At 38.4% G+C, this 21,178-nt stretch overlaps 1 protein-coding gene across 2 annotated transcripts in view; it reads left to right on the forward strand.

The window, feature by feature from the left end:
- Positions 1 to 12,179: 12,179 nt before the first annotated feature.
- Positions 12,180 to 21,178, forward strand: part of LOC124305774 (BMP-binding endothelial regulator protein) — a 52,488-nt gene continuing 43,489 nt past the window's right edge. For both annotated transcript variants that reach the window (XM_046765554.1, XM_046765556.1), the window contains exon 1: positions 12,180 to 12,617. The gene's annotated coding sequence lies outside the window, so the exon portion shown is untranslated. The remainder of the gene's footprint in view (positions 12,618 to 21,178) is intronic.

The following is a 21,178-nucleotide window of genomic DNA, read 5'->3' on the forward strand; positions in this document are numbered from 1 at the left end:
ATACGCCTCTGTGAGGGAAAAGAAGATAAGTCAATTGAAACCTCCCGAAAAGATTCTTCGCGAGCCGGCCGACCGTCGGACAGGTGCAGAGATCGGGCTGCGTGGTCCAATTGGCTCGGCGGATGCTCTTCGGGTCTCGGAAGAAGAAGAAGAAGAAGAAGAAGAAGAACAAGAAAAAGAAGAAGGAGGAGGAGGAGGATGGGAAGGGGGAAGGGGGAAGGGGGAGAATCCTCCGATCTCCGCGTGGGGTCCACTTTGTGCATGTTAACCGCTCTCGAGGAGTCCGAGGAGCTCTGGTCGGTGGTCCCCAGGTGGCGACCCGGAGGAACCCCGGCGTCCCGGTCTTTCCCCGGATGTCTCGGAGAACCCGAAACGACGATTCTCAATTTGCGGCTCCTTCGTCTCAACCGCTGGCTGCTGATGCAGCAAACTTTTCGTGGTAGGTACTAGCGATTATGCTGCTGAGATAAGAATCGGTCGAGATTGATCGATCAATTGATTGTTTCGTAGTTGTTTTTTTTTTTTTTTTTTTTTTTAACGGTACAATTGAAATAAAATTTCATCATTAATTTTAGTTTGCAGTCTTGATGGCGAAAAAGTTTTTTTCATAATTTACAGTTTTATTTCAAATGTTTTAGAATCAGCAGGTGAAAATATTAATTTATATTTCACTCGTTGCAGTATTAGTAAGTGTGACAACGATGATAATTGATACTTTAATCACAGAAATTGATATTGTGAAGAAAAAAAAAAAAAAAAAACGATATAAACGAAAATCGCTTATTTTTGGTCATTCTTAATTTCGTACGATTGACGCAGGTTTTTTCGAAGAATTTGGAATTTTTTTTTTTCACTCGGAATGTAAAAACCGATTTCTTTTCCGATTATCGTTTAACTAACCTAACGGTACGATTTCATTTGCCGAATTTTTCCTGCCGCGGAGAAATTTCTCAATTTGTATTTACATACTGACAGTAAATTCTTAAGTTTTATGAGGTTGTTCAACCAAAAATTCATGCTTTTTAATAATTTTTCTCCTAGATTGTCGAACATTCGGTATTTATCACGCTATTGTATTCTTAAGCTACGATAACTTGTTTCAAAAATAGAAAAAAAAAAATACTAAAATTACGAAGAAAAGCTGAGATATCGGACGTTTTATTATAATTCGCATCAAAGCGATGGGAAAAATGTTGCCGGTTACGGAATTCGTTAGATTTTTCAGCCAAGAGTCTTTTTATTTTCTTGAGAAGACTATTTTTTATAAATTTGTCGTTATAAAAAAAAAGTATTTCCATCCAATTGTGGACTATATGATGATCTCAATAAAATGAACTATCGCAGGATGAAATCGAATGAATTTAATAAATGTTTCATCAAATTAATCAACAGTTCAATTCCATTTAATAATTCCAGTATATTTCATTCCTGTATTCTCGCAGCAGAAATCTTAGCGTACAGATACAATAATTTGATAAATACTCAATGTGTGGCTGCATCGTAATAAAATTAATAAAACTTACTAATTACTGGTTGGTCGATTTTCTTGAATCTATTATCAATTAATTAATATAAATCTATTGCATTGTTTCAAAGTTTATAATTTCTCAGAAGCGAATAAACGGAGAAATATCGACAGTGTTATTCCAATGGATCAATGCCTGAGAAATTGCTAACGGAACAAAAGCCTTCGATTTTTTTTCCACCAAATTAAAAATACCTTACCCGCCAAAGTTCTCATGAAAGTTTTTTTCGCGCTGATACGACATAGGCTTTGTTTTAACCGAAGCGTGAGAACTTTCTTTCAAGCTGGAAGCTTACGAATAAGGTTAAAAATTGCACTCGTTTATTTCATTGAAATCGTAATTACCAACCGTCGATAAATAAACTAAAACAAGTGTTTTAATCGGAAGACCTGACAGTTAATAAACAGGAAAGATTTCTCCGTTTGCATAGCCTGAAAACCATAAGTCCGTCAGCTAAAATAATTACGACGCGACCGAATCCGTATGTTGTCACAATTTGTCAAAGTTGACTCATACCGGTCTGGAACGTTTAATACGCGGAATAAAACACGACAAATTGATGGTATTTGCTTGAATTTCATCGCAGTCGCAAATTCTCCTCATACAGATATACGATGTAATACCCTCGTTTACTTATGCACCTTGTTACGAACATCTACATATGCATATATATATATATATATATATATATATGTACGTATAATTTACGTGTAAACAAAAAAAAAAAAAAAATCGTCTATACGTATAGGTAATACAAATTCGCGGACTTGTAAATATTGGAAAGAAACGAAGACGAGTTTTTTCATCCCGGCTTGGATTATTCCTTCACGAATGCGCGAGAAGTTCGATCAGTTGATTTTCGAATCCCGCTCCTTCGCCGTTTGCTCATATATTTTTACGCTTGCCTGTTTCGTTCTCCGATACATCCAATATGTATAATAATAAAAAAGCAAATAAGGCAACAAGTCGAAGCTGGGAATATACAAGTTACCGTCGATAGACGCAGTCAGCGTAATCGAATCGTTCGTACCACGGTGTATACATCTAGATATCGTTCAACATTCCTCGCCTAGAGCCAAGACGACCTTGCCGATAACGGAAGATGTCCGGGAGGACGCAGCAGCGGCGAGTTTGGTTCCATACAAAAACTATCCATGGTTGTAATTGCCTTTCCATACCCGGACGTTGACCTATAATGCTCCTTTGGCAGTGACGCGTGGCGTAATCAAGACCCCGTGCAGTATAGTTATTTATAAAGCTCGTTCCGTCCGCCGAGTTGCGGCTCTGTACGAAATTAAAAATTTCAACAAATATACGGGCATTGAAAAGAGACGAGAGGAGACGGAAGAAATCGATTACCGCGACTGCGAGTCGAGATCCCAAAGATTTCTGCGAAATAATTCAATCTGACGTGATTTCTTTTTTATTTATTTATTTATTTATTTGTTTGTTTATTTATTTATCTCCCCCCCCCCTACCACCCCATATTGAATCGCTCGAAAATAATTAATTAAATTATTTTTATTCAATTTGATCACGTTCAATAAACCACATTTATCGATGCAGCAGCCAAGGCAGATACGTGTAATAAATTTCGGACGAGTTCGCGAAACTTAATTTATTCGCGAATATATAAGCTATCATCGTAGCGATATACGTACTTGTACGTATATACTACCATGGTATATCTATACCGTGCATTCCAAGCCCGTGAATTATAATGAGCGGCAATTGAGCGGTGATTTCTTATTTCTCGTCGAGCAATTTCAAGTCTATAAGCCGTATCTATAGCAACGCGGATAATTCGCGTGTGGGCCTCGTAAACATTGTTACGACTCGGGATTCCCTCGCGTATGAGAAACGGTGAAAAAACAAAATTCCTTCATGCCGAATCAAACGACGCGCTTCGCATGTCGCGTGATAATTTTTCCCTCTAATCAGACTGTCGATGTCGGCCTAAATCAGCGTTAATTTCATAACTGATGCGGCCCGTGATTTACCCAATATTGTGCAATTTCAACAGTCTCTGGGTAAAAGAAAAAAGAAACCGATCTTACGTACGTCGTTATAGGTATACGATATATTATATATGCGTGTAGGTATACATATTATTAGGGTGATTCTTATTCGAACGACGTTCGAATTTGAAATGTTCCGCCCCTTCATTTATTTTTAAATAAGAAAAAAAAAAGAAGAAATTTATACGGACTGACGGGTATCGATAGTACTTTTAAAGGGGAAACACAAGTAAAGGCATTTTTATTCTGCTTGTTTGAATATTTTTCTTTATTTTAAATTAAAAGCGGACGATTGTTACCTAAATACCTCTTTGATGACTTCGTTAGAACCTATAATTCTTCATATTATATATTTCTAGATAACCTGAATACGTAATAAATGCCGGATACGATTGATATCTTGCTTCTTTCCTGACATATTCAAATCAAACAAAGAAAAATATTTAAATAAGCAGGATAAAAATGTCTCAGTACGGCCAATACGTTTTCTTTTTTTTTTTTTTTGCCTCTTGAAAGTACTACGGATACTCATTAATTCCATACAAAACTAACGTTTTTCGTCAAAGATTAGATGTTTCGGTAAAACAATAACGGAAGGTAAAAAAATGACGTGTACTTGAAAAGGGAAAACTTCTCGTCGTTACAGCGAGTAGTAAAAATCAAGATTGAACATTCATATTGAACTGTAAATCTTTGTTATCTTTATTTAGAAACAAACGACGGTTCTTCACAATCGAAATTCAAACATCGGGAAAATAAGAACGAAGAAATAAGATCCGTGGAAAACAGTTACAATAAGATAGAAAAAATTCCAAAAAAAAAAAAAGAAAGAAATCCAAAATGAAAACAAAATCCCAAAAATTTTTTTACGCGTTTTCAGATCGCAGCTCGCGACGCATTTTAAACTCCGAAAAATCTCTCCAGGGATGAACGCCGAGGATCCACGATGTTTGAGGCTGAAGAAAAAGGCGCGCGGACCCTTGTCGATGTTTGACAGAAGTTCGATGATAGTTATTAAGCTTTTACGATCACTCGTATAGCCGGGGCTGATCCCTCCGTCGCGATGTTTTATTTTCTTTTGTTTTAATTTTTTTTTTTTCTTTTTTTTTCTCTTCCATTTCTTATTTCACACATATTCCCGGACGTATAAATATACGTTTCACATACATACTTGCAGCGGTTCGTCGGACGGTCACGTTGTTTTTTCATAAAAGAAATTCTTCAAGTTTTCTCTGCTCCCCTCCCCCCCCCCCCCCTCTCCCCTTCCACCCTCGTCGTTAACAACTTCATTTTCTTTCCCTTTACTCATCCTTCTACTAAATCCCTGCAGCTCGTAGACGTCGTCGTCGTTGTAAGCAAGTGAAATTAGTTCAGGGATCAGTGAATATGTGTTAACGTTGCACCGTGCATGGATTATACATATACGGAGCGATTGTCCAACAGTCGAATAGTCCGTCGTTGGTTACGGTGTAACGCGCATGCGCTAAAATTCTAGAGCAGTTATTTGTCAGGGTGACCAGCCCGTCATAAGTTTAGATTACAGTTCACCGCCGTGTTGGTAACCTCAGAAACATTGACTGCCAGGAACAAGTTTAAAAAATTTTCGACGTTACGTTCGTGACCGTTGGTAGCCCTGGCAAAGAACTTTTCTCGAACAGTGGCGCATGCGCATTAGATTTTAACAGACGACGGGTTATTCGCTCGTTAGACGATCACTCTGTATGATATAAGTAGACGGAGTCGATCAGCTGGGTTTTTGACTCCTTTTTACCCTTCTTCTTCTCGTTCTTCTTCTTCTTCTTCTTCTTTTTTTTTTTTTATCTTTTTCAAAGCATACGTCGCGACAGAAAAGAGAGCCTTGTATATCATTACATAATCGATTTATAGCTCCCGGTCGTACGTATCGTTGCGGTTGCTTTGATTGCCGCCAACAAGTCGTACGGATACCGTGTATACAGGCGTGATAATATAAACCGCTGATTACATACATGTATATATAAATGTACAAATACACGGGTATTGCGTATACGCGTTAATCTATGACGGAGAAGTCTAGGCGACCGGTACTCTCAACGTTTTATAAACTACCGGGGCCGTCTGAAGGACGAAAAGGAAATCGGAATTGGGTCATGCCTGGCTCTTCCACACGACATTCAGGGGCCAGATAAACCATACTAACTGATTCTCATTATAAGCGTCGTTGTGTTTGTGCCTGTATTATACATACTTTTAAGATATTAACGCCGCTACAAGCATGTGCCGGCATATTACAGGTATGCTTATACTATTTTACACATACACCGATACGGGAATCGATTCGGCTCGTTCCACTTTTTCGTTTGCAGTTTTTTTTTTTTTTTTTTTACTTTCCTATACACTCCGTGTCTATGCGAGATTTATCGAGGTGAAGTTGAATCGAACAAGTTCATCTCCGGATCACCTAGGTTCAGGGAATTTGTTTCTTTGACAATTTGCAATTTCTTCGAATCGACTCATGCATCTTCCAATCACGTGGATAATTGTAAACGAATTTTAATGGATTAAAATTTTATTACGGTACGGTCGAGATAAATTTTATACGGTTCCGAATTCCGCCATAATTGTCCTGACTCAATCAACGGATTGAGTATCAAATTTTGAGTAATAAATTTGTCGCATTAAACTGGAATGATGGTAAAATCATTATTCAAAAAATTCCCCGGACTTGTCGAATGGTTCGAGAAACCCGTACGAGTGAAATATTTCAGAATGATAAAATCTAAAATTCAGACAACTTGGCGCAATTTCTAATTAACAAATCGTATACAGGAAAATATGAGCAAAATTAAAATTTTCACAGAAAAGACGTCAATGAGTTTCGTCGTATCTCAGGCGACACGATACTCAGACTCTGCGATATTACACATTATGCGGATGTGTAAATTCACCGGAATGAAAATCCGCGGCAGGAGCGTACAGGCGGTCGCATTTTAAGTATGTCGAGCCGATCGTGAGCAGATGCTGCCGCATCAGCGAAGGAGTAAACAGCGACCGGAAATTCCACGTCATATTACACGTATACTCATCTAGGTAGAGTAGGTACGATAGATAGGCGATGTAACGTATCACGTATAAATGACGGAGAAATAAGCTAACAAACGGATGGCGAATTAGAGGCGAAATTCGTTCGAGAGCGGTGCCTTTTTAACTGTTTGAACAGACGAGCCTGCAAAGATACAGAAGACGGCTCCGGACAAGAGGGCAACATTCCAATGTGCGCACCGACACAATCGCGTTGGAAAATGCACGGATGTGTCGCACTCTTACACACGCAAAGAAACGTATTAAGCCTACGTGAATTATTATAATTTTGTTTTCGCTCGCGTTACATCGCGCAAACTCAATTAGCTGGCAGCGGCGAGACGAGGGAGAGAGAGAGAGAGAGAGAGAGAGAGAGAGAGAGATAGAGAAATATAGATAAAATAAGCTAGAATATATAATATATATGTATATCTGCATACGAAAAACTCCAAAAAGAAACAAAACGAAGAAAGAAAGAATAGAAACAAAAATGCGTCACAAATTACAAAATAAATGTAATAGGAAAAAAACTGAACAAAAAGAAAGCATCGCCGCATTTTTCAATATCTTGTCCGGAGGCAATCGGCCTCCGTATGTATATATGTTATATATATATATGTATATTTATATACATGCAAACACATTTGCGCAAGATAAGAGAAGAAAAGAAACGATCTTTTGCCAATGTTATAATAATCGAGCTCAACGTCTGTTGTATCTGCAATATACGCTAAAACGAATCCGATTACACTTTGATCGTCTGCAGAGATTTTCCATTAGGTAAATCGAAACAATTGTTTCTCGTCGATTTCATTCGTATTTTTATATTTCTTCATTTCTCAACGTACTAACCACCTCGGTATGTAGTCAATTTTATTGCACAATCGAGCGATATCTATTTCATTCTGTACTGATTTTTAAGTCGAACCCGCAACATTGAAGTAGACTAATCGTTAATTCGTTTTCGATCGAAAATAAGCTCCGTCCATTTCTATTTTTAATCATTTTTATGTCGCTCAAGCACTGGCGCTCGGTTATATATAGAAAACGCAAGATACGAGGTTTACAAAAAGGCAAAATAATAATGTATGACGCTCTCTGTTATAAGAACGTCTCCGCGAGAACTGACGATAAGAGTATGTAACATATACATATTCATACGTACCTATGTACAATATCCAAAAAAATCGAATTTTTCTTTTCTTCAAAAGGCACACGTTTAACAGTTTAGTAGGAAGCGGGGAAAAAACGCTTTTTATAATTTGAGCCCTTAATATTAGTATTTAATTTTCCATTTAATTAACACGAGAAAATAACTTTGGTTATTTCTGAATGTTGTAGCTCGGCAACAAGGCGATGTCTATATATTTCCGACATATATTTTTGTCGGGAATTTAGTGAGCTAGAAGAAAAGTCACTTAAAATTATTCGATAACTAAAGTTAAATCATGTAAAAATTCACTTTTTTTCGAAATTAATAACCAAAAATACTAGACTTATCAGAAAATATTGTGGGTTTTATTTTTTGCGTTAATCATTTCAACCGTTGTAAAATCATGTCGTTTAATTAATTTTTAATTTAGGCAAAATATGAATATATATATATATATATGTGTGTGTGTGTGTGTGTGTGTATCAATCTATGTAAATGTCTATGCGTGTACGTGAAAAGATACGAAAAATTCTAGCTTCTTTAGCACCGATTATACCGATCGTGGGCGTTACACATATATGTGTACAAAGTGTTTTGAAGAACACGTTTGTTTATTGTGTCGTAGCTGATAGCTGCGTCGTGAAGCCTGTTATCTAAGACGAATGCGTCACGGTAGAATAGAATTTAACCCGTTATCAAAAATTACCCTCAACTTCCGGTTCAGGAGATACCGAGCATCCTACATTTTCTCTTACAGAACAATTCCTTCTCCTTCCACGCCTCAGATACCCGTGTCTTTATTTACAATTACGACTTGAGATGAACCCAAGCCTCGATTCGTACATTTTAATTTTCCAACAATTTATTCAATCTCTATTAATTTTACGTCTTGCTGTACGTAGATGACACAAGGCTGTGTACATTACGCGCTTGAGTCGAAGCCGAAAAATCAGACAAGCACGAATGCAGAGGGTGACAATTTGTTCGAGGTTCGGGTATTGATCCGAGGTGGAAAAATTCTAAAGAGTATTAGGTACAAATATTTGTTGTTCTTTTTTTTTTGTTTTTTTTTTTCTTTTTTGTTTGCTCACACATTTCCGCAGTCTTCAAATTGTTTTTTATTTGTTTGTTTTTCGATTATTCACGGTAGTACGTCTAGTTGGTTTCACAGAATACCTGGAGTATAGAAGATTACGCGCCCGGTTCGGAATGACAGGTGATTTAAAAATCGTTAATTTTCTCCAATAGAACTGTTCTGATTTCCGCATTTTACTTAATTGAATACTGTAATATTACGCCATATTTGGTAACGCGAATCGTTTTATTCCGAAAATATCTACTTAGCTGTCGGGGGTTTCCAAAAAGTTATCAGTGCCACCTTGGACGAGGAAAATTCGAATCTACGCTTGCGAATTAAATCTAATATACGTAATTACATCCATCAATCCAAATTATATGTACTGTAAGGACCAGTCGACTGATTCTTGGAAAGAAAGATTAATCGTATAAGCTTCGTTTCAGCTTTGCACAAGTCTCTGACTTTTAACTTTTCACAAGTATGTTACATGTTAAGTTTGTTCTCGGTATGTATACACTCCTCGTTATACACTTGAATTTTCTCAGCCTGAGTTTGAAAGCTTACGAGTGAAGAGATCGATTAAAGTTAAGCTATTTCCCCCGCAGCCCTTTGATCGGCCTCATAACGCGAGGCTATATAACTTATCGTTAACATCCTGTTTCTGTGAGCCAGTCAGATTTTCAGTCGCACTGAGCGAAATTTTTAGTTCCGTTTACCGCTCAGTCCTCAACTATTTTCATTTTTTACCACAGTCGAAAAATATAGTTCTAGGTACAAAATGAAAATTAGTTTTTCCTTCTCATTACGATCACTGTTTCTATATTTTCTTGCAACTGTTGCAAAAATTTAACGCTCGTGCAACGATAAATCGACGTTAAAGCCTTGTGTAACTAAAAAAGTGGAGTAAACCTCGGAAACTGATTTCGCGTTGCAATTAGCAAAAAAGGATCGACGATAGCGCAGAATGGTTGCGCGTCCCTCGTTTTTCCTAATTCCAAGAATATTCAAACAGTTTTTTCAACGATACCTGTTTTACCGATCTTCTCTAGTTACCGCAACAAATGAAATGTTTCTCAGTGTACTAACATGCGTTTCGAGACGTCCCAAGTCCAGAATCGAGGGTGAATGAATATCGTCGAAGGATTGATCCGACGGAACGAGAAAACCCGAATACAGACGCTGAGAAAGATAGCGGACTTGTACGCCCCGAGCCGAAGATGCGTATTAGTAAAATCCGTGAGAACAAAAAGCAGCAGAGTTCCCGGTTCCCGATCCCGTCCGTCCGGCACCCCGAGAAACGTAGAAATCAAGTATGTCATTCAAGATTCCGAACGCGGTTCGTCGAGCTCGCAAAACAGACAGAGTTGTTGCTTTGCGCGAGATCGTTCCGTGCGTACGTACCTGCGGGATCTCTACGAAGAACGCAAGGAACTCTGGGTAATGGTGTATAATACGTCTCGGCAGCGTTCTTGGATTCCCGTAGAGTACCTTATACCTACACCTCGCGTACTTATCCCGAGAGAGGCACGAGGCGACAGCTTCAGCATCGGCATCGTTGATTTCCCCGGAGCTCAGTGAGCTCGCAATCAGCTCGCAAGCTCCGCGCGTCTCCTCATCACCGGTATTTTACTTCATTACATGCAGATAGTTGCGCGCGCGTAACGCGTAGCGTCGTACGTACGTACGTACGCGTACATGTGAATGTACAGCGTAGCTGCTACGTAACGCAACGCAACGCAACGCGACGCGACGCGTTTCCCCCTCCCGCCCTCCCCTCCTCTCGATCTCTTTCGCTCTCTTCGGCGAGTTCGCGTCTTCGGCGTCTCTCTCTCCCCCCACCACCGTCACGGAGACTCGCCCGACTTTGCGCGGCGAGCAGCGAGTAGAGCGAGTAGAGCGAGTAGCGAGTAGCGCGCTGACTCCGCAGGCACGGTCAGAGAGCCGGAGAGCAGAGAGCGTTCTCCTACTCCGGCAACTCCTGCTTCGTCTCTTCCTCTCCTACTCTCTATACTCCTTGAGGCTAGTAGTCGCGGCAACGGAACTCAGTACAGCCGGAGCAAGCGGCAAACGCGGTGAGGGAGTCATATCTCTCTCTCTCTCTCTCTCTATATATATATCTGTCTCTCCGTTTCTCTCTCTCTCTCTCTCTCTCTCTATCTATCTATCTGTCCACCTATCTCCGTCTCTCTCGTCCGCGTTCCTCCAGCTATTCCCTTTCTGGCTTTCACGGTTTCCCGCTCTCTCTATGGCCCGATCGATCCTCTCGATAATATAATAAATTTTATCACCTCAGAGACGATATTGTATAATTGTTTTATATACCCATGATGGCGCGTTCGGGATAACCCCGCGGTTTTAAATTCTTGTTTTTTACTCATTTGTTATTTTATAATATTTGATTTTTTTATTTTTATTTTTTTTTATTCTTCATCTCGTTTCATTTCCAATCACTACCACCGTGTGTGTAAATAATATCCGTTTGTTTTCACCGGCCAACAGACGATATGTTCGATTAACAACGAGACCGAGAAAATAATAAATGTAAAAAAAAAAAAAAAAAAAAGAAAAAAAAATAATTAAATTAAAAATACACGCACATCTACATAATATTACATTCTTATCGCAAATGTCACTCTGCCCCTACAGTTGAAAATTACATCTTCGATGTGCGACCGCCGAACGGACGACGGCACCTTATCACGTTGACACTAGTTTCACTACAGTTCGGGTGTTTTAATGGTGGACTTAAAGGGACGATCGTTAATAAATACACTGTGTCCATTGACAGATATACGGTAGGACCGGTTGAAATACGAAAGAACCCAAAGAGAGAAGAATAAAAGAAAAAAAAAAAAAAAAGAAAGAAGAAAAATAAAACAACGAAAGGAAACTTCTTTGCAATGATTTGCAATTATCTAATAAAGAAGAAAAAAGAAATAACGTATTAATATACAGTGACGTGTGTGGTAGTACCGGTACATAATAACAATAATAATAATAATAATAATAGTAATAATAATATCAGCACGCGCCAATCGAGATCTCATTTGACGTTTCGTGCACCGCCAGAGAGATTGTTACCAATATACCCTAAACAGTTTGTTCGGAGCAGATTTCCGTGTGATAGAAAGAAAGAAACAATTCGAACGACGACGTAAAACGAAAGAAACCTCTGTCTAAATTCCTTGTTTTCTGCAATAATCTTCCTCCGCAGCTGTTCCTTTTTCTCTTTCCTCGTCCTGCATCGCTATATACGTACATATATATATATGTATATACATACATACATATGTATGTATATACATATATATACATACATATATATATATATAGATGTATACTAGAATATAATATTTCCCCTGCGAATCGAGTAATAATAATACCTGTTGTATATATAACTGTAAAGTAAAAAAACTGACGTATAAAATATAACCCGCAGAAAGATAGACGATCCGAGTAATCGTCGTAGTCGCCGTCGTCGTCGTCGTCGAAGAAATTGAAAAAGAGGATATGTAACGACGAAAGAAAAGGGAATGAAAGATTATACGTGAAAATTGTTGTTTTGACAATAACGAAAGTGCGCCGTGGACTCGAGGAGGAAACTGACGCGACCGAGTATCTGCGCTGCGGGAACCTCGGATGAGCGAGAAACTGAGCGAACGATCTGCCCTCGTCCTCGTGGAACAACAGGTGAGAGAACGCGGTGCTGCTGCTGCTGCTGTTGATGCTGATGTTGCTGCTGCAGCCGCCAGTCGCGCTTATACATCTGGACGTGCGCACGGGTACGTAACTAACTGACAGGTTGAACCGAGTTGTATCACTGCCGGCAGGCGTGCAAAAAAAAGAGCGGGAAAAAAAAAGTGTTTGAAATCAAATTGACGAACAGTCGTCGGTGAGGGACGGTGGAAATTTGGAAGGGTCGAAGTTCGGGATTGCTTTTAATTTCTGGCGAGTTTACAGAGGGTGTAACAAACTCTCGTGATACTTTGCGAACCTCTATTGCTGTTGTTATCAAGCATTGATTGTTGGGAAGTTGTTCTTTTTTTTTTTTTTTGATTTCAATTGTGTCAACTAATTCAACTCGCGGTTAATCGCGCGTTTTTCACTTCGTGTCGGAAAGCTGAATCCTTTGAAATTCAAGTTCGTGTTACACGCATGATTCGGTTTGAAAATATGAAAAAGTGATTTACAGCCGAGTATGAATCTGCATTTTTTACGTAACACATCGAGAAAACTGTACCTACTGTGATGAGTAAATTTTTCTTTGTCGTTACACGAATTACGTAGTATATAAGTTGACATTCGATCGAACAACATTTTTTCACAATAAAAATACATTTTCGTTATACGATGAGTGAGAATTTACTCGTTGCGTGTGGAAATTTTTAAACACGTTGACACTCGAGGAAGATTAATTTTCTTTCGTTAATAGTCGCGTATCGTAAAGTACCGTGTTACGACGAAGCGTGACGAAGAGACATTTGGCATTCAATTTGATCAGTCCTGATAATCGATGAAAAAATTTTATATAAAACAATTAAGTATCGAATCAGCACAAAGATTTGGTCTCAACAGAAAAGTCGATGGTTTTGCAGACAAGAAAAAAGTCTTTGGTTCCACAAGTTCTTACAGTTTCGAGTAAAAATTTTTTCAAACTCGGTATCAACCGGGCAAAATGCATCGGATCAGAGACCTCGGTAATTTGTCAAATGTGAGCCGAGAGAAACAAAAATAAAAATGTCGATTCAAAATTAGCGCGGACGATATAATTTTTGAAAGAGATAGGATAACGAGGAAAGAAAAAAAAACGAAAAGAAAACGGTATTTTCATAACAAGTCGTATAATTTATATACCTCGCAACGTTAGCAATTAAACTTCGCGTCGATTATAATATAGACATAACGAAGAGCTTTACAAGCGGACAACGTCGCAGGTCGCTGACACAGAGACCGAGAGACGGTCAGACGGCATGGAGTCGCTATTTGTTACTCATTGTTGTTTAATGTTGGTCAGTCGTTGCCGAGGCCTCTTATTACATACGCGTATAAACTGTCAACCTCGGGCTGCCACCGAGGAAGAAAGAAGGAAAGAGAAGGAGAAAGAGAAAGGGAGAGAGAGAGAAGATACAGCGACACTTATTTATAGGATACAGACCTGTGACAGCTGTTAAAGGTACACATGTACGTACTTGTGCGGGACAGTGATTTTACCCAAGACGAAGGACGTCGGATCGTCCCGATGATACTCATCGACTAGACACGACGTGAAATATATTACACAATTTTTTACATTATCAAGTATATACGTATAATAGAGCTGGACGATAAATTTGAATAATCGTATTTGAGTGGGGGATGATGACGATACGATATCGTATAACTTTGCGTATAACGTTGTATAACGTTAAACTCCTCCGTTGGATACATGAATTTTTGTACGTCTCTGATAATGTGATAATGTGCGGAGTGCGAAATCCATGCCCAACACTAACTCGCGAAAGCGTTCCAGTGGAACAGGCACACTCAGACATACCGCAATTTACTTTCATTTCTGATACAGTTATCAAAGAGTAAACAACGCGTACAGCATAATGATTCAGGGAAAAGCGTGTATAGTATACGTATGTGCAGAGAGGCATATGGTACTTGCCCACCTAGTTGTAAACTACGAAGCTTGACTCGAGTTGGGCAAATAGAATGGAGATTAATACTTAGCGACGGAGCTCGTGAAGCTCGTAATCGTGATAGTCGCGTATGGCGTGTAATTTAGCAATCGTCTAATCGGTTCGAAAATAAATTTCCTTCCTGAAAACATATTTAAGCATTATCGTATCGCACACTTCATTGGAAACCGTTACTCGAATAGTCACAGGACTCACTACTTACTGTTGGTCAGGGTTGATGGGGGACTCTTACGATTAGTTTGACTTTTCGGAATTACGAGGCTGAAAATGCGATGGAAAAATTGATTGTTCTCCAATTTTAGAATGACTTTCAAGGCGTTGTCGAACAATTACCGACAATCCCAAAGTAGCGAAGCAACGATTTCTTCTAAACGTATTACATCGTTACAGTGACGTTAACAACTTCAACCTCGTTAAACGGAATAATTGTTCCGTGGAATTGCAACGAAAACGAAACACCGTAATGCGATTTACCCTCAGGCTTATCAAAGCTCGTTTTCACTTGCCTATCACTGTCGTAATCAGTGACTGACGAAAGTTGGGGACGGTAATGTTCGAAAGACAATATTTCAGCAACGTCATTCTACGACTATTCCTCCCTTAACCCTTAACCTGTACAATGGTCAAGTTCTGGCGGACAGACACATGTATTTAAAAAGAAAACCGTGGAGATCTAGAGCGTAAGGGTTAATATTTGAACATTTCCACACTGAGAAAAACGTCATTTGTTACGGTAACAGGAAATGAAAATTTCTCTCAGTGCACGTATGTTATTCTCATGAGTAAAAAAGGTGTTTCTGAAAGGTACTCGGGATCTCCTGGACCGGAACAGGATATCTCCTTCCGTGTTTTCACCTTTTGTGTTTACCCTTTTGAATGGTTGCTTCCGACGAGAGAAGCCACACAAGACTGGCAAAGCCGTCTTTTTCGAAATGGCCAAATTTTCGAATTTACATTCTTTCATTATTACCATACATTCGGTACAACGTCGATACGACCATTTCTCCATACCCACACGCGAAGAGGGTCCAATCTTCGTTCCTGACGGCCAACGCTCCTCCTTAGCAATCCATCCGTATACTCTGATATCGCGGCGTTGAAAAATCCTCCGATCGAGCTTCGGAGCGCAGCATCCACACGCCGCGTGACGAATCATCGAATTCATTATGTATACCTATGTATAGTCGAGGCTGTGATGGAATTTTGCGCGACATCGGAGGGCGATAGACGACGCGTTATTGCAATAATAAAATTAACGATAACAATAACGATTACACGTACAACCAAGTGCAGCGAAGCTCAGCTGAATTGATATTGCGCTCGGCAAGTCGTGCACGGATAAAACCGCAGCCGCGCTTTCGACGAGGATTATTTATATTAAACTCCCCGTATAATCTGTATCCTTCTCCCTCCTTCTTCTTCTTCTTTTCGCATATCCTCTAATTCGCATTATAAATATTGATAAAGAGTTAACATCCTTGTTCGACTACACGTGCGCAACATCAGCGGTATCAGCATCGCCCTGTATAATCTCTTATTTCTGCACGCCACGCCAATTACTTTGCATATATATACATGTACTAACAATCAAATGTTTATTATGCGTGTATGTTTGATCGTCAATAAAAATTGAATCACCTCGGTATGCAGGTGATAAAAAAACTGTTATTATTCAGAGCCGAGTTTTTTTTCATTTACTTTTGCTCTACGCGATATACAATTATTATTGTTGTTATTGTTATTCTCACGTCGATATATCGTTGATAGTTCTCCGCGGCGAGGGTGCAGCAGAAAATAAAATCACTGACTCACAGTCAGGTATCCGAAGACGTATATATAATATATATATATATAGATATCTTTACATACCTATTTTGGCTCTGGATAGATGTCGGATGTTTGCGAGAACGGCGTTCCCCCATTTCGAGGAAAAGTCTCACAGGCTAATTAAGATAAGCTCCATCTTAAGATTGCACCTGATACACACCTAAGATGGAAAGACAAAAAAAAAAGAATGTTAGTCAGTCGTCGGATCTAATAGACGTGCAAAAATGTCCCTCGCCCCGAAACATTGCAGTGAGAAAAATGTCATTTGTTACGGTAACTAGAAAAATTCAGTAATACAAGTATCGTTAAAAAAACTCTTTGAACATTGTTGGAATTTGGAAAAATGAGGTGCGCCTAACCATTTTGCTCTATCGTCGATCCTTTTTTGCTAATTGCAACGCAAAATCAGTTCGCGAGGTTTACTCTACTTTTTTAGTTAATCAAGGCTTTAACGTCAATTTATCGTTGCACGAGCGTTAAATTTTCGCAACAGTGATCGTAATGAGAAAGAATAGCAACGGATACCAGACTTTCCGGTAACAGCTAGATAAGTAATTTTCATTTTCTACCTAGGACTATATTTTTCGATCGCGGTAAAAGATGAAAATAGTTAATGACCGAGCGGTAACCGGAAATAAAAATATCTCTCAGTGTGATTGAAACACCTTAGCGCGCGTGGGCATCAAGAGTGATATAGGTGTACCTACTCTAATTACGATGCTGTACGCGTTATTGCTTATTACACTTGGAAAAAGGTTGACCGGTGGCAAGCCGAAGTGCAAACTGTCATTAAAACGGCTCAAAGTCTCTCACTCCCTTCGGTAAGTGTAACATGGATACCACAGTCGTTTAGTTAACGACCTGCCACGCGGTAGTGACTTGGGAGGCAATCCTCCCGGTGTAACAGATAAATATACAGCATACACAGTGGCGTATACGCGACATGTACGCGCGTATGTGAAAAAGAGACAAAGGATACTCACGTGAGAGGAGATTTTTAAAAGGAGTAAAAAAAACTAAAGTGAAATAAAAGAAAATAAAAACATTAAAAAAAGAAAACATGTACGATTCAGTAAGTGCCTCTTAAGCTGAGGGTTGAGAGAGAGAGAGAGAGAGAGGGAGAGAGAGAAATTGCAACGTCAAGCCCTCTCCTTTATACATACAACGCACACCTGGTTTAACTTGTTGAACAATTTATCGCGATATGTGCACATCCACTTGCATACGTACTTGTCCGGTACACCTTTTACATCTATATAAATTTACACACTTGTGTTATTCGTCCGGATGTCGTATAGGTATATATATATATATATATATATATATATATGTGTATACATGTATGTATAATATCTCTTACTTGAGTGGGCATACAGAGAGAATTGGTTTTCTCGTCTAAGAGATATTATCTTCACGCACGCGTTGTTATTAGGTATACTTGTGTACGCAGATCTGAAACGAGATTCAAATATTTTTAACCGTGTGTGTGTGTGTGCGTGTGTGTGTGTGTGTATATATATATATATATATGTACACACGCCTTACATCTAAACCAGATTTTAGCGCGGCTGCAGGCTGCAGGCTAAGACTGCACTGGCTGGCTGGTTGGCTTGCCAAAAGTTTGCCATTTGAAACTATAATCGTTGCAACATAATGTAAATATTTGTTAAATATTTCACCAACGCGGTCCGTTGATATTCTCTCTCTTTCGGTTATTTTTCTTTTTTTTTATTTTTTCTGATATTTTTCTTTTTCTGTTCACTTTTGATTTAAGGTGGTTAATCACTTTTGAGAAAATACATATCTAATTTGGCACGTGTAAGAGAATAGGATTGCATCGATGATCGTTAAATTGGATTAGAAAAATTGCGGTAACTTGAAAAACAAAAGAACATGAATATACAATGATCGGATTAATTGACAATGATGAATCTCTGTAAGACAAAATTATCGGTCCTGAGTCTTGTCTGAAGATATCGTGTAATAATCGACGTGGCGCCGCGATATCGTTAAATACCTACGTTCGATATTTTTATACACCGCAATTAATTGAATTGCAGTATTTCCAATTGTCACGAGCGATTAAAAGTCTTTCATTGTCAGCTAAATGCCCCGAGGGGTATAATGATGAAGTTAAATCTCGGCAGGTAGTGCGTTGCAAGATAAAAGAAAAAAAGAAACAAAAGATGAGACTAAAATGTCCGAGAGAAAAATATGTAACACGTGTAAGAAGGAATGTAATTAGTGGACAATTACATGGAAGCTTGACTAATTAAAATCATGTTTCTAACGAATATCCATTATCATTAATAACGTTATTATAATTATTGCGATAGCTGTAAATAAATGTATAAATTAACGCGTGCAAGCTTAATTGTTACAGCTATAAACGATTTCATGGGTAAAAATTTCACCATAATTATTCATACGCGACAGATGAAAAAGTACCATGTACACGAATGATATCCGTGAATCAAATCGGAGTCTCTTACCGAGAAAATAATACCACTGACAGGAGATAATTACAAATAATTGTGACTGCAAGATAAGTTTTGAGTGAATTTTCTTCTTTGTCATCGTCGTAATGTGCACGGTTAGAAAAAAAATGTCCCAACGGGTTCACTAAAATTTTTGGCTTGATTTAACAATTTTTTAACGTATTACTAACTGAAAAAAAAGAAAACTTACATATTAAATGTTGATGTGATAATTAAATTTCAAAATTACAAAAAATTCGTTGTCATATTCACCAACCGAAATGTAACAAATAACACAAATATATGGTGGACCTGCCGGGACATTAATTGTTAGTTTAGTTAAATTTTTCCAACGGTGTAATTAAACGATGGACCGTGAATTACGTTACAGAATTTTAAAAAACGGCGTCTAATCAGATTTTTTCTTCCGGAGATACAAGTCCAGCAACATAATGTAGGTACAACTGGAGAAATTATATTACCGCGATGTTTGTTCGGTTGAATTGTTACGGAGGTTATATTTTCAACAATCGATAGACGATAGACGACACACACACATATATATATATATATATATTTATATTATACACGTAATCGAGGAGTGACGCTGCATTCGAAGAGTTATAATTAGCGTTACACCTTTTTTCCGATTGGTTGTGGGTCGTTTTTTTTTTTTTAAATTCTTCTCTTTTTTTTTTTTCTTGTCTTTTATCACGCAACGGGCGCCTTGTTAAGGCTGACATTGCTCAATTCCCGAGTAGATATCCCGACTCTTCGGGTTTTTCAATTGTAAAGCAGACACCGCGCGAATGGCCTTGAGCTACCCGGAGAACTTCGAAGCCAGCTCACAATCATCCGTATGCTCTCTAACAAAATATATTACGTTATGGTATACCTGTGCCAGGTTTGCGTGCGCGCGTGTGCGTGTGTGTTTGTGTACATGCGATATACCCACTTGTTCTCTAGGCACAAGATACAACGCACCGGGGCACGTACAACGTATCTCACAATCGTAACGAAGCCTCTCTCGCGGTCATCGAGTAAAAGAACCAAGCGTAAGAAAGAACTCGTCCCGACTCTCTAAGCCATTACTACACATGCCTTGCGTATTACGATCACCCTCGAAGCATGCTCCTCGTCTTATATGCACCTGTTAACAACGGGCGTCTATTTTACGAGAGTCGGATTTCGAGGGTTTCAAGAATAATTGTCGAGAGTACAAATTCATCAGCTTTTAAACGAGAGCAACAATTTGTTGGTTTTGTTTGTTTTTTTTTTTTTTTTTTCCTCCAAATAAGAAACTTTCTTACAGTCCCAAGTATTTGTTATTTGTGCTTTTTTTTCCGTTAGGAAAGAAACTCGCAATGAATTTGTAGAATACTTCGCGTATGATTTTTTTTTTTTTTTTTAATTTTTTTTTTTTTTCTTTCCGATATCAAAGAGGAGTAGAAAAAATCGCGTTATTCTTTCGTCAAAAAGTTTACGGAACTTTCTGATAAAAAAAAAAAAAAATAACCAAATAAATAAATAAAATAAAATCAGCATCAACATCGATTATGGTTCGGATTACAAAAAAACTTGTTTCAGTTCATCGATCGACAGCGATTCGTAATGCTTGTTTCCAATTGTGAGTAAAAAAAAGAAAACTAAGAAATAAAAAAAAAACGACAGCATTTTGATAAAATTGATTTTTTCCAAGTTTATTATTGTTTAAATATTTTTTATTGGTGTCTCTTTTTTTTTTTTATCGCAACGCGACCGAATCCATGTATTATATCGAAATTGGATTCCACGTGTAAGATTGAATAACGCGTGGTTGATCGTTTGATTGAAGCAACGTAATCGGTTTGAACGTAATTGTGGAAAAGCGTATTTTTCCTCAGGTTAAAAGATATGTACCAGGAACTCGGAGTTCTTGTTCCTACGCGTAAAGAAAATTCTCGATACTTATTACGCCCAGAACAGCACGCACTGCATCCCAGGGCCGATTATAAACCGCACGCTGGTCGTTCCAGTGCGCATTATTTCCCCCCTTGTATACTTGTTTGAGTTCAATGAAACAGGTCTAGATTATAGTTCTCCGGAATTGTAAGTAACCTTCCATACTCGCATAACGAACCTGAGTTAAATAGAAAATTGATTATTGTCGACGGAATAAATGTTGATTGGAACACGATTTTTTTCGTCTTTCAATTCAAGGGTTGCATTAATACGAAATCGATATCGCTTCGTGGAGCGTTTGGAAAATTTTCTTCTTACAAACGGACTTGAACCTATACTCGAAGATGAAATGCTTCAAAATTCTTAAAAATTCGTGTAAAATCAATTAGGGGTGGAAAAAAGTATGCACGAAAA

The sequence above is a fragment of the Neodiprion virginianus genome, chromosome 5 (assembly GCF_021901495.1).
Source record: "Neodiprion virginianus isolate iyNeoVirg1 chromosome 5, iyNeoVirg1.1, whole genome shotgun sequence".
In the NCBI taxonomy this organism is placed as follows: Eukaryota; Metazoa; Arthropoda; class Insecta; order Hymenoptera; family Diprionidae; genus Neodiprion; species Neodiprion virginianus.